The 10,699-nt window shown below is 46.0% G+C and overlaps 1 pseudogene; it reads right to left on the bottom strand.

Moving 5' to 3' along the window:
* Nucleotides 1–604: 604 nt before the first annotated feature.
* LOC146183298 (tachykinin-like peptides receptor 86C pseudogene) lies at nt 605–1,078 on the bottom strand (annotated as a pseudogene).
* Between the last annotated feature and the right edge of the window lie 9,621 nt (nt 1,079–10,699).

Raw genomic sequence — 10,699 nt, forward strand, 5'->3', positions numbered from 1 at the left:
CCACATGAGTGCCAGAACCAGATACTACCCGTATTGTTGGGTACACGTTCCTGGCCGTGCACATTGAAGCCATTGACAACCGGAGGATTTATGCTAAGGAATCGAGTGTTTGGCAGAAGTTGACAAAGAATATTTAATCACACTACGAACTGAAATTGCGTTATTTGTATGTAGGATTTACCCTCACTATTTAGGCCAACATTTCGTAGTGTCCACGCTTTTACAGTCCCATAATTTTCGCTCTAGCCAATACAATCGCAGCAGAAGAACGCGACCTTCACACATCAGTTTTTATGCCCCATCACTTGTGCTTTCAGTACCTAATAACACAATGAAGCGAGCGGTACGTGTTTGTCAAACGCGAAGTGAATCGCCGAAAGTCGAAGAATATACTGCAAAACTTCAGCAATGTTGTTGCAGTTTTTCTGAATCTTATGACATAAAAGAACCATGATTACTTAGTCTGCGCGTAGAAATAGTAGCAGCTTCTTTTTTTGGAGCGTTGGAGGAGAAAAAGACAGCTGTATCCGTCCTGTTCTCGTCCAAAGCCAAGAACGATATGCTGCTGTCGCGGATTCCAGGACAGAAAGAGACCAGTGAGCACTCACCTATCGATGCTCATGGCTGCCATCGTGAAGGCCGACGACGCCACTGTGAGGTTGGCAACGAAGTTGTTGAACACGCAGTACGACTCACCGAAGGCCCAGTGGCTCTCCAACATGTACACCAGGTTGAAGACCGCATTGAACGTGGCCGTCATAGCATCGGCCAGTGACAAGTTAAGAAGGAAGTAGTTAGTGACTGTGCGCATCGTCCGGTGCGCCAGCACAATCCAGACCACCACTGCGTTGCCCAGCACGGCCGTGCCAACCATGAACCCAAACAGGCAGGCGTAGGCCAGCTGTGCCCACCAGGGAAGTACCCACTGGCGCTCACTGAGGACGTCGATCACCGATGGTGTAGTGGCCGATGATGAACGGCTCAGGGCGTCCAGGGCTACGCTCAGCAGGGAGACATTGTCCACGTCATCCCAGGAGTTACGGACGACTGGGCTCTGGCTGCTGGATGCTTCCGACATTGTGGGACGTCAGCAAGCAATGTCCGATGCGAACAAATAGGCTCTTCGCTCTGTCGTGTCCGAGTGCTTCTCTACCACGTGTTCTCAGCAAAAAAAATAAAAAATGCTTCACAATGGATGTCTCCAAACGTACACCAATTGTTTCCACTTTTTGGCGTCACGCAGGTAATGAGTGATTAGAGCACGTGAGGCAATTTTTAAACGCAAAAGCGGCAGGCACAGTGCAGCTAACAGGCTATTTCAAGCGACATGAATGGCTATAGTTGTGTGTTCAAAAGTAACTCCCCGTATTTTTCAGCGCTGAACTCTGTTTTTTTTAGCAGTATCTTTATATTAAACGCAAGCCTTCTTCAAACTTGAAAATAAAACTTTTGACTTTTATTTTCAGAAAACTGTTTCTGCATGTTTTCTTTGCTTTTACAGATTCAAGCTCTCGGCCCGAGTGGCAGACAGTACTGTTTATTAAAGACTCTAGACGTGGTTTCTAACACGTTGGTCTCTATAGGAAAAAATTTCCTCGGTGCCCCTAGTCCGCAGTTGACTTTGCAACTTTTGAGCTAAGAGTTTTCGGTTTTCGGTGCTAGTCTTCTAACAGCTGTCACGCACGCAGCGTAAACGCTTGAAAAGCGGTGCTGCAAATCATGGTGGCCTGAAGCAGCTGATGGCTGACGCCGTTAAGAAGCAGTGTTACTGTCCACTTTATTCAGTTTGTCAAGTATCTGCAACTGTGCAATTGGCAGAACCTAGAAGATGCTCTTGTTTCAAAGGCTTCTTTTTTTTTTTCGTAAAGGTGCATCAAAATAATCAGAGCATATGTAATTCTGCCGAAAAAACACAAGCGGCTGTAATAATATTATATAGGTGCGATAGACACGTTTTACTCGAAGTAGAACTGGTCAATCTTAACGGCTGTCCTTGCGAAATCCTACTACAAGCAGATAGGTTGAATAAATTGGTTACCAGAAAACTTCAGCACCTTTCACTTATCAACCGTCACATGGGCACACAAGAAATGGGACACTCTTGAAATTATTTTGGGCAAATAATTTCTCCTCATAGCCGAATATTCCGACCGTTTTTGCGTGGTGTAAAGCCGTAACGGCTGTATCAATGCGACGAATTAAAGGCTTTTAAAAAATATAGATACAGCCTTATCCATCACGTTGCAAGTAACTGAAGCAACAACAATAATAGAACATCGATGCTTCCAAAGTGTGATCTTCAGCACAAATTTCGCTCTTGTCTTCTTGAAAACGTAGCAATTGTCACTGCGATGCAAGAGGGAAGATCAGTTTTATCAGGACAACGCCCAACAATTGTTCTCCGAAGGGACGTTTGGCGGGAAACTTTCGCTCTTAAATTGACGCGCACCACGTGATTCAAAACTCACGCTCTTGAACGAGGAGCCGACACGCGGTTGGCGGCACGAGTTCCCGTCACTGGGAGAAAGTAGTTGCAATGAGGTGCAGCCACCTGTTGACGCGCAGCCCACACAACTGACGAGTTTCAGCAAGTTTCGCCACAGGCCTCACTTCCGATGCAATGCCGGCTTGTCGCAGGATAATCGCCACACTCGTAAGAAGCCACTCAAGTGACACGACTGGCCGCACACGAGCCGCAAGCACCCGCACGAGTGGTGAGAGAACTGTCCGGCGCAGGAGCAACCCCGCGACTGGCTCGCCCCCTCGGCCTGCCCGAGGTATTCAATCGATCTCTCTGGAGGAACTGCCCTCCCTCTCTGCTTATCGAGCGCTCAGAGATAGGGAAAAGGAGCGCCTCTTACGTCTCTATTTCCTGTTTTGTCCCCAACAGCTGGTAGCTCGGTTTTCGTCTTTCTCATTTCATTTTCGGATGGCGCACTTTGAAATGTACGCCTCTGTTTGCAGGTTTTGTTAAGAAGAGAAAATTAAACTCTCATCTCTCTACGCGGGTAGAACTGAGCGCTGCATGACACTTTTCTACGTTGTGAGAAAAACCTTAAGGTACTGGGAAGACATTTCGCTATTCAAATGACATTAACTGTGGTTATCAATATTGCTGTAGGTTGCCCTACATCATCTGTTCGCAGTAGACCTTAACATAGAAACGTGCAGGCAATAAAATGGGGTCCTGTTGAAATTATAGCAACAAGTCCAGCTTTCAGGGACACCTTTTAACTGCGAGTCAAATGCGGGATTGGTTTGGTTTAAGTGTTTAACGTCCAAAAGCAACACCGGCCATTAAAGATACAGTAGTAGAGAACTCCGGAAATTTAGACCACCTGGGGTTCTTTAAGGTACACTGACATCGCGCAGCGTTTCCATCGAAAAATGGCCTCCGAGGCCGGGATTCGATCCCGCATCCTTGAGCACAGACGTCGAGCGCTGTAACCGCTGTACCACAGCGGCGGGGCTTACATATACTTAGTACTGAATAAGATACTAGTATCCGCAGGTTGATGGCAATGATCTAAGCTGCCGATACGAGCCAAAAATGAGCTAAGTTTTTCCTCCGCTTGCAATGAGTAATTAAGACCGTCTCAGAAACAAGGTGAGTTTTTAGAACAAAATAGCAAGAAGCTTTACCAGCCTGCCGAAGGACGCTGTACGGATGAATTGTTCGTTTTCGAGCAGTTATTCAGTGTGTTAAAAATTACAGCCAAAAGCTTTTGCCACCACTTGTCCAGAATTCCAGTGTATATCAAGGCGGCAGCCTAAGGGAACACTCCGCTCTTGAAGCTGTTTGCCTACCTAAGGACCACGATACTAAGACCGCAGATATTTTATTATATGTGGCTGTCTTCACAAAATGAATCAATAATGTGTTCCTTTTCCTGACTTACGTGATTATTAGGTGGATTAACATGACCGCTTGTGTGCACTGGGCTGCTGTTTCCCCCTGCTGTCGCTGCGTTTTCAAGTTGTGTCTTACTGTGTCCTACATATCCGCCTCCTCCTGTCTAAATAATGTAAAAAAGGTTACTTTATCTTGGTATTCTGTAGACCTTCAACACTTTTTTTTGCTTTTTAATTCGTTTTTCTTTTTAATCCTGTTATCGGTCTTTTAACGTAGAAGATGGGTTCCCTGTCTCAATTGTTTATAGGCAAGCAGTAAAGCTTTACTGCTTACGAGTAGGGAAATACACAAACGAATATCTCGGGAAAAAGTTTTATTGTTCCGGAAACAGAAACCTCCTTAACTGTTCTCGATTGGAGAGACGGAGGCAGCACTAGACGGTATTTTTATGTTCTTACATAATGGCCATATGGAAATTACTTGATTTCGCGGTAGTTCTTTTTATTTCGTTATTTTGATTATTCAGTACATTTGCCTGACTGGATTGTTTCGATGTGGATGCAACTCTACCCTGTCTTCAGGAGTGGTTGGGAATTTCAGTTGTTCTGAAACCACGCTTCCACCCTCTAATAACGAAATATTTCAGTGCACATGAGAATTCGAAATTTGAGAACTGCGTAAAACAAAAATTTTACATAATCCTGCGGTGTAATATATGCAGTGCAGGCACCTTTATTATGCATGTACTACGTGTGCACTGTTCACATGAACGGAAGCCTCATCTTCAAGCACCGCTGAGTAGAGAGCCTTAATGAGGGTGCTACGAACTGCCATGACAGGCCAAAACTTTCTCCTCAGCCGTTGTAACGACGGACTCTTTTATACCGATGCCCAGATACAGTGACCGTCTCTTTTCTGGGCCTCGCATTTCGCCCTCAGCAGCGTCGGTAAAAGTGCGCTATATTCCAATCAACTGCTACATTTCAGGTTACTCAAAAGCACTGTCAGATCTGAATTGACAGTTCGTGATATCTGTCTCCTCATGCAATTGTTTTCACTACAATACTGCGAACTTCATGCATTCAATAGCTTAGTTTTTAGAAGTCTTTTCTGCGTAGTCGGTTACCATAAGCTACGCTTCTCAAAAGTCTGGGAAATTCATTTTTTCCCAACAGTGCTCAAAGTAGCATAGCACAGTGATAACCCTCTTTTAGTACGCATGGCACCAAGGCCGTTAGATTCCAAGCCTGATTCCTCTAGATCACGTTCTACGTGACACCTACAGTAGCACAGAACGTGTCACGTCCCCCGTTGTCAGGAAGGGTGGCGTTGGCGAACATTCTCAAGGATAAGTTACCCACAACATAAATGCAAATGAAAGTATAAGATTAAACTGCTATCGCCTTAGCTCAGTGGCAGAGCACCGGAAGCGAAATTCGGAAGCCGCGGATTCGGATTCCACTGGCGGCATGTGGTTCTTTTTTCTTCTACTTTCTAGTCAATTATTTTTACGTCTAACTAAAACTTCGCAAGTTCGTGTTATTGCAAAAACATCCGCTATGCTGTCCTTTGCGTGAGTGGCTGTTGACCCCATTATAAACACGATAAGTGCTGTTTACTCAACAATAATGCTCTTTCACTTATCCCGTAGCATCCGAGCGTTTCAAACAATATATAAATATTTCTACAACCGAAGGCTTTACTGTAGTCCAAAAAAGCCTAAAGAAGAGGCTCTTCATTCTTAAAGTTACCCATACAATATATTTATTCCCTCGAGTGCATAAAAGCAAGTTCTGCCGACCAGATATACTACCGCAAACCATTCAAACCTTTATTTGTTCTTTCTTGGACAGCCGCCGGTATGCGGTCTTATCACTGTGATTCTGAAGCGCGAATCAATTCCGTATTCTTTGGTTGCTGATGCTTGTTGTGCAAAGACACAACTTTATCAGCTTCTTTGTCACACAAGATACATCAAGATGTATCTCGAAGATTCCGGCCACTCGCGTGCATTTCTGCAATGTTCCAGGTTGTGCTAGTCACCGTTTGCGCCTTTACCTAGATCTTTCCTTGACGCTTTTAAATTGAAAGTTCGCGTGTGCGATAGACATTGCCAGTTCGACGACCAGAGAACGCGTTTGTTGCTATAGGCGCCACCGAGGTGTTTAGTTCTCTGGCGGACGCAAGGCAGCTCAATAAAAAGTTGATTTCAGTGCGATTACGCCTGTCTGCCCATTTAGTGTTTACGGCCTTGTCACCACCATGTGAGCATACTATGCTGACTTAAAAAGCTTTCGCATCATTTAAGAATCAGGTTCGCGAAACAGTTTGATAAGACTAGCAAAATGACGATTGCTAGATCCTTCCCAAATTTATTCTTGCTTTCTTTTTTGTGTATGACTGCCGCTGTATGACTGCCACGGTAGTATTTAACTGAAATGGTGGTTTAAATACGCACCCTAAGTTTGTGCAATAGGGATGATATTATCATGTGAACTAATTATGTGCTCGACAGGCGGAATTTTAATGCTCTCTGCATCACCAGTGGTGAAGTTCTTTTATTTGTTGTCCCGAAGTTTATACAATTTACTCCTCGAAACACGCTCTAAATGCAAGGATGCAAGGGAATGAAGGGCATCTATCAATTGCTATATGAGGCGTATTTGCTAACGAGATTATTTCGCGAGCAAAAATCTTATTTAACTCGTTTGCCTTGTTTGGTTCGGTTTGCGGTGTTTGGCGTCCCAAAGCGACTCAGGCTGTAAGGGATGACTTATAGAGGACTCTGGAAATTTCGACCAGCGGGGGTTCCTTAACGTGCACTGACATTGCAAAGCGTCTTGCTGCTCTCCTCCTTCAAAAAATGATCACCGCGGCCGGGATTCGATTTCGCATTCTTGAGCATAGAAGTCGAGCGCACTAACTATTGCACCACCACGTCGCGGTCGTTTTTTTCTGATTACCCGAATAATATATGATATCGCTAGTAATTTCCTACAGGCTTCTGACGCCCAAAGCTCCAGAGTCGGGTGCCTGAACCTTGCGCCAAATTATTCACGCTGATTATTCAGGTTACACTCAGTTCGCTTAGGAACCTTATACGCCAAAAGGCTCCTAAGCGAACTGAGTGTAACCTGAATAATCAGCCTCGTAATACTTCTATTTCGGTTTTCTTATGTCAGAATTTATTTGTTCCTCTACTTCCAGACTCTTCAAGATGAATATCCTTAGTACCAACAAATAAGCATAAAACCTGTTCTTTTCTTTAATGCGCGCATAAAGTTCGCACGATATCTATGGTTTTCATACATTTTGGGGATTCTCCACAGTTTTGGAGCAATTAAACGAAAGTTATAAACTTAAATTAACTTATCGAGAAAAAGGTTGTGAGCGGGCTGTCTGATTTATCTTCAATGTAGGTGCCCTACCAATTAACACCTACAATATCAGTACGAAATATCTCCGGTGAACCTTCCGTTCGGGCTTCGACATTAATATTGATGGGGTGAGGTAGAATCCAATCTTTCACGACCTTGGACCATTAGATGCTGCCCTAGACCAAGCAGGCACGCTCGTACAAAGTCGGTAAAGAGAGGCTTAATATTTATGTAAAGTTATATAAAAAAAAACGTATAAAAACGTAAACATGTTGAGTTTACGACCGCAAAGGTACAAGCGCACACTGATTTTGAATCATCTGAGCTGGGGCACCTCGCCTTTGGTGAAGAAGCGCCTTGTTATTCGAGCACTGAAAAAACCGGAAATTTTTAAGAGCGTAAGCTTTTACTTCTCACGTTTGGCGATTTCTGTCGGTCTGTCGGCGGCTCCAAATTCAAGATGGCGGTTGTATCATGTGACTATCAAGGGCTTGAGTTAAATATTTCTTGAAGTCTGAAGCAGTGTTCACAATGATGTTTTGCCATCCAAGCAATCCAAGATGCCGTCCACCCTATATCACGTGGTTACACCCAAGATGGCGGCCACACTAGGTCATGTTGTGCTATCGAACATGTCGGTCACCCCATGATCGTCATGGGTTAAATGATGCCATCCAAGATGGCGGCCACCATATGGGCCACCCTATGTCACGTTGTGACAGCCACGCCGGGCCAGCAGATACTCTCGATATTTACGTACCGCTATATACCAGCCGCATGGGTGCCGAGATTTGGCAACTTAGAGCTACTATTTGCTGCCAAAATTGCGGCCAGAGCGTTTAGCGCAGAGGGTTCGGAGTAGACGATTTGGTACGATATGGAGCATAGAATTACATAGTCGAGTTAAGACCCAGTGTTTGTGAGGAACTCGCAGCGACGACCTTTGGTGCTCGAAGCGCTTACCAGAAGCATTCTAGCTGCCACTCATTAAGTTTCGCGCTTCCACGATAGCGCAGTAGGAGCCAGTTTAGTAAATAAGACACTCTTTTTTGTACATTCTGACTCCTAATTGGTCATGGCGGCGAAGAAACTACAGAAGCGGTAATAAGGGATACTCCGTTTGCCCCTGCAGCCGAGCTCGACGTTCCACGCCCTGCGATAATGTGAGGTGTTGATATAGACCGTTTTACCGATAGCAAGCAGGAGAGGAGGAAAATACTCTCTAACCAGTTTCATTGCGCCGGCCCATTGTTGCCAGTACCAGGTGGGCTGTGCATTCGCACGCTTCATAGCAGAGCGGCCTTGTACTTCAGGTTATTGTCGTTTGAGAGACTTAAATACCTTTATTAGCGCCTCATTTAGTAGTAATGTCATCGGGACAGATATGCGAGTTCGTGGACTGCGCAAACAATCAAAGAAATCACAAGATTATTGCCGAGAGCGTATGCAGGAAGCACGCAACGACAGCCCGAGTGTGGCTGTGATATGCATTTGCTTCGCCGCTTTCCAGTCGATCCTGATTTAAGTTGCCTATGAACGTTTTGTGTAAGCCAGACAGACTTAGTACCAATGACGGATTCACGAATGTGATGCCCACTTTACTTCCTCCGCGTAGTAAACACGCACGCCGGGCACACCGTGCCTCTCGAAAGCCCTCCGCGCCAACGATACGGTGGATCTCTTCCGCCCGAGCCAGAAGAGTGTGCTAAAATATGTTCTTCAGTTAAACAATAAGCAGACAGCAAAAAAAAAAAAATCTTTCTAGTGGCTCCCTGATCCATACCGTGTTGTTGATAATTAAATAAGAACAAGTTTATCAACACAGCCTGCTGCCGCTGGTGCGGCGCGCGACTCATAGTCTGCACGCTGCTCCGCTGCTAAGGTGAAATTTACATCTTTCTTTTACTGATGCAATGGGATCGGCAGTTACTCTAGTGCTGAGCAGTAACAAAGCGCCGTCGGATGTGCGTTCGATGCGAAACAATTTAGTCCTAGCGACGAGAGAGTAGCGCTGGGCGAGAATGCCGTCGTCTCCCGCGCCAGCGGGCGGTGCCGCTTTCGTAAACGCTGCGGTATCTGCTGCGAATTTGTTGTCTTCATTCATGGTGCAGATGAGAGCACACGTTTTTCGACGTTTTGATCAACAATACTACGCGCGTAAACGATGCTGCTACGACGGGACGGGGATACGATGTTACTGCGCTGCCGGACGTACACCAAGGCTGCATAAAAACGTCGACGGATGGTACTTTAGACACTGCTTCTTTTATGGGCTGTTCTTGAACCGTAGTTTACCTTGAAAGTATACATTGTTGAAGCAGAATTGCTCGATTGTATGCTTTGCGGGTTCGCTCGCCGGCGCACCGCAGACAGGCATGCATTCGCCAAGCTCGGTACGCGATAGCAGCGGTTCGGCGTAACCTCGGTGAACGCTGCCCGTGCCTTTATGCGAAATGAAAGCAGTGGAACATCCAATGTGAATATGTACTCTCGAGAGGAAATACACGGCATGAAATTGGTCGCACTTCACGTTAGATCAATGCGGCGATGATTGGAAAGCATCTTTCGTAGTATCTGTATTCCGTGTTCGGTAGCTGCCCGTACGGTTTATTCATTGTGTGTTTCTGTGTACAGTTACTATTACGATTATAAAATATAATTGAAAATACATGCATCATGAAAAATACAACAGATACTACATCATCACAGTTAACTTTGACGAGTTCTGCGAAGCGCACTCCTTCGCAGTCGCCCCGGTCTCAATGTTTCCAACAGCTGCCTCAATGCCAAACGGATGGTATACGGTTTGCTGGCGTGCTCAAACAGAACACAAAATAGCCCCAAAGTGTCGGAGAGCTTTCACGAGCACCGCGAAACAGCACTTTTATGCTGTCGCATCGCAGCATGAACGCGCACAGCACAGCCCAATATGGCGTCAAAGGGAGCCGGAGCCATGGAGGAAAGAAAAACTAGGAGGGAGCATGACGTCACGCGGCCAACCTTCGCAAGCCAAGTGCCGATGAAGCCGCTCCCTTCCCCGTTTTTTCGCTCTCCTAGTTAGACCCTATGTTTTGATGTCGGTGCGTTTTAGTGCGCGCGTCTGCCGTGGCGCGGGAGCGCGGCTGTCTGCTGTGTGGGCTGCTGTGTGCTGAGCGAGCGGCGGACCCCGCGCTACCCGCGCGGCGCCGATTTGCGCATGCGCGCGGTAGTAGATATGACCGCACGCTATCACGTCGTCTAACACGTAGGGGCCGACTCGCTCCTTTTTATTTTTTTATGACTAGGCTTCACGGATATCGCCACGCGCTCCCTCCTAGTTTTTCCTTCCTCCATGGCCGGAGCGGACTTTCCCAGTTTGGCTCACACGGGGCGCCATCATCAAACTACGATGGCTGCGCCCAGGCGTCGAAACTAAAATCGTCTATAGACTGCACCAACAAAATGTGAAGGTCGTACGGTTGAATTTTAA

This window comes from Amblyomma maculatum, chromosome 7 (genome assembly GCF_055883805.1).
Source record: "Amblyomma maculatum isolate TAMU_Amacu chromosome 7, ASM5588380v1, whole genome shotgun sequence".
Taxonomy (NCBI): Eukaryota; Metazoa; Arthropoda; class Arachnida; order Ixodida; family Ixodidae; genus Amblyomma; species Amblyomma maculatum.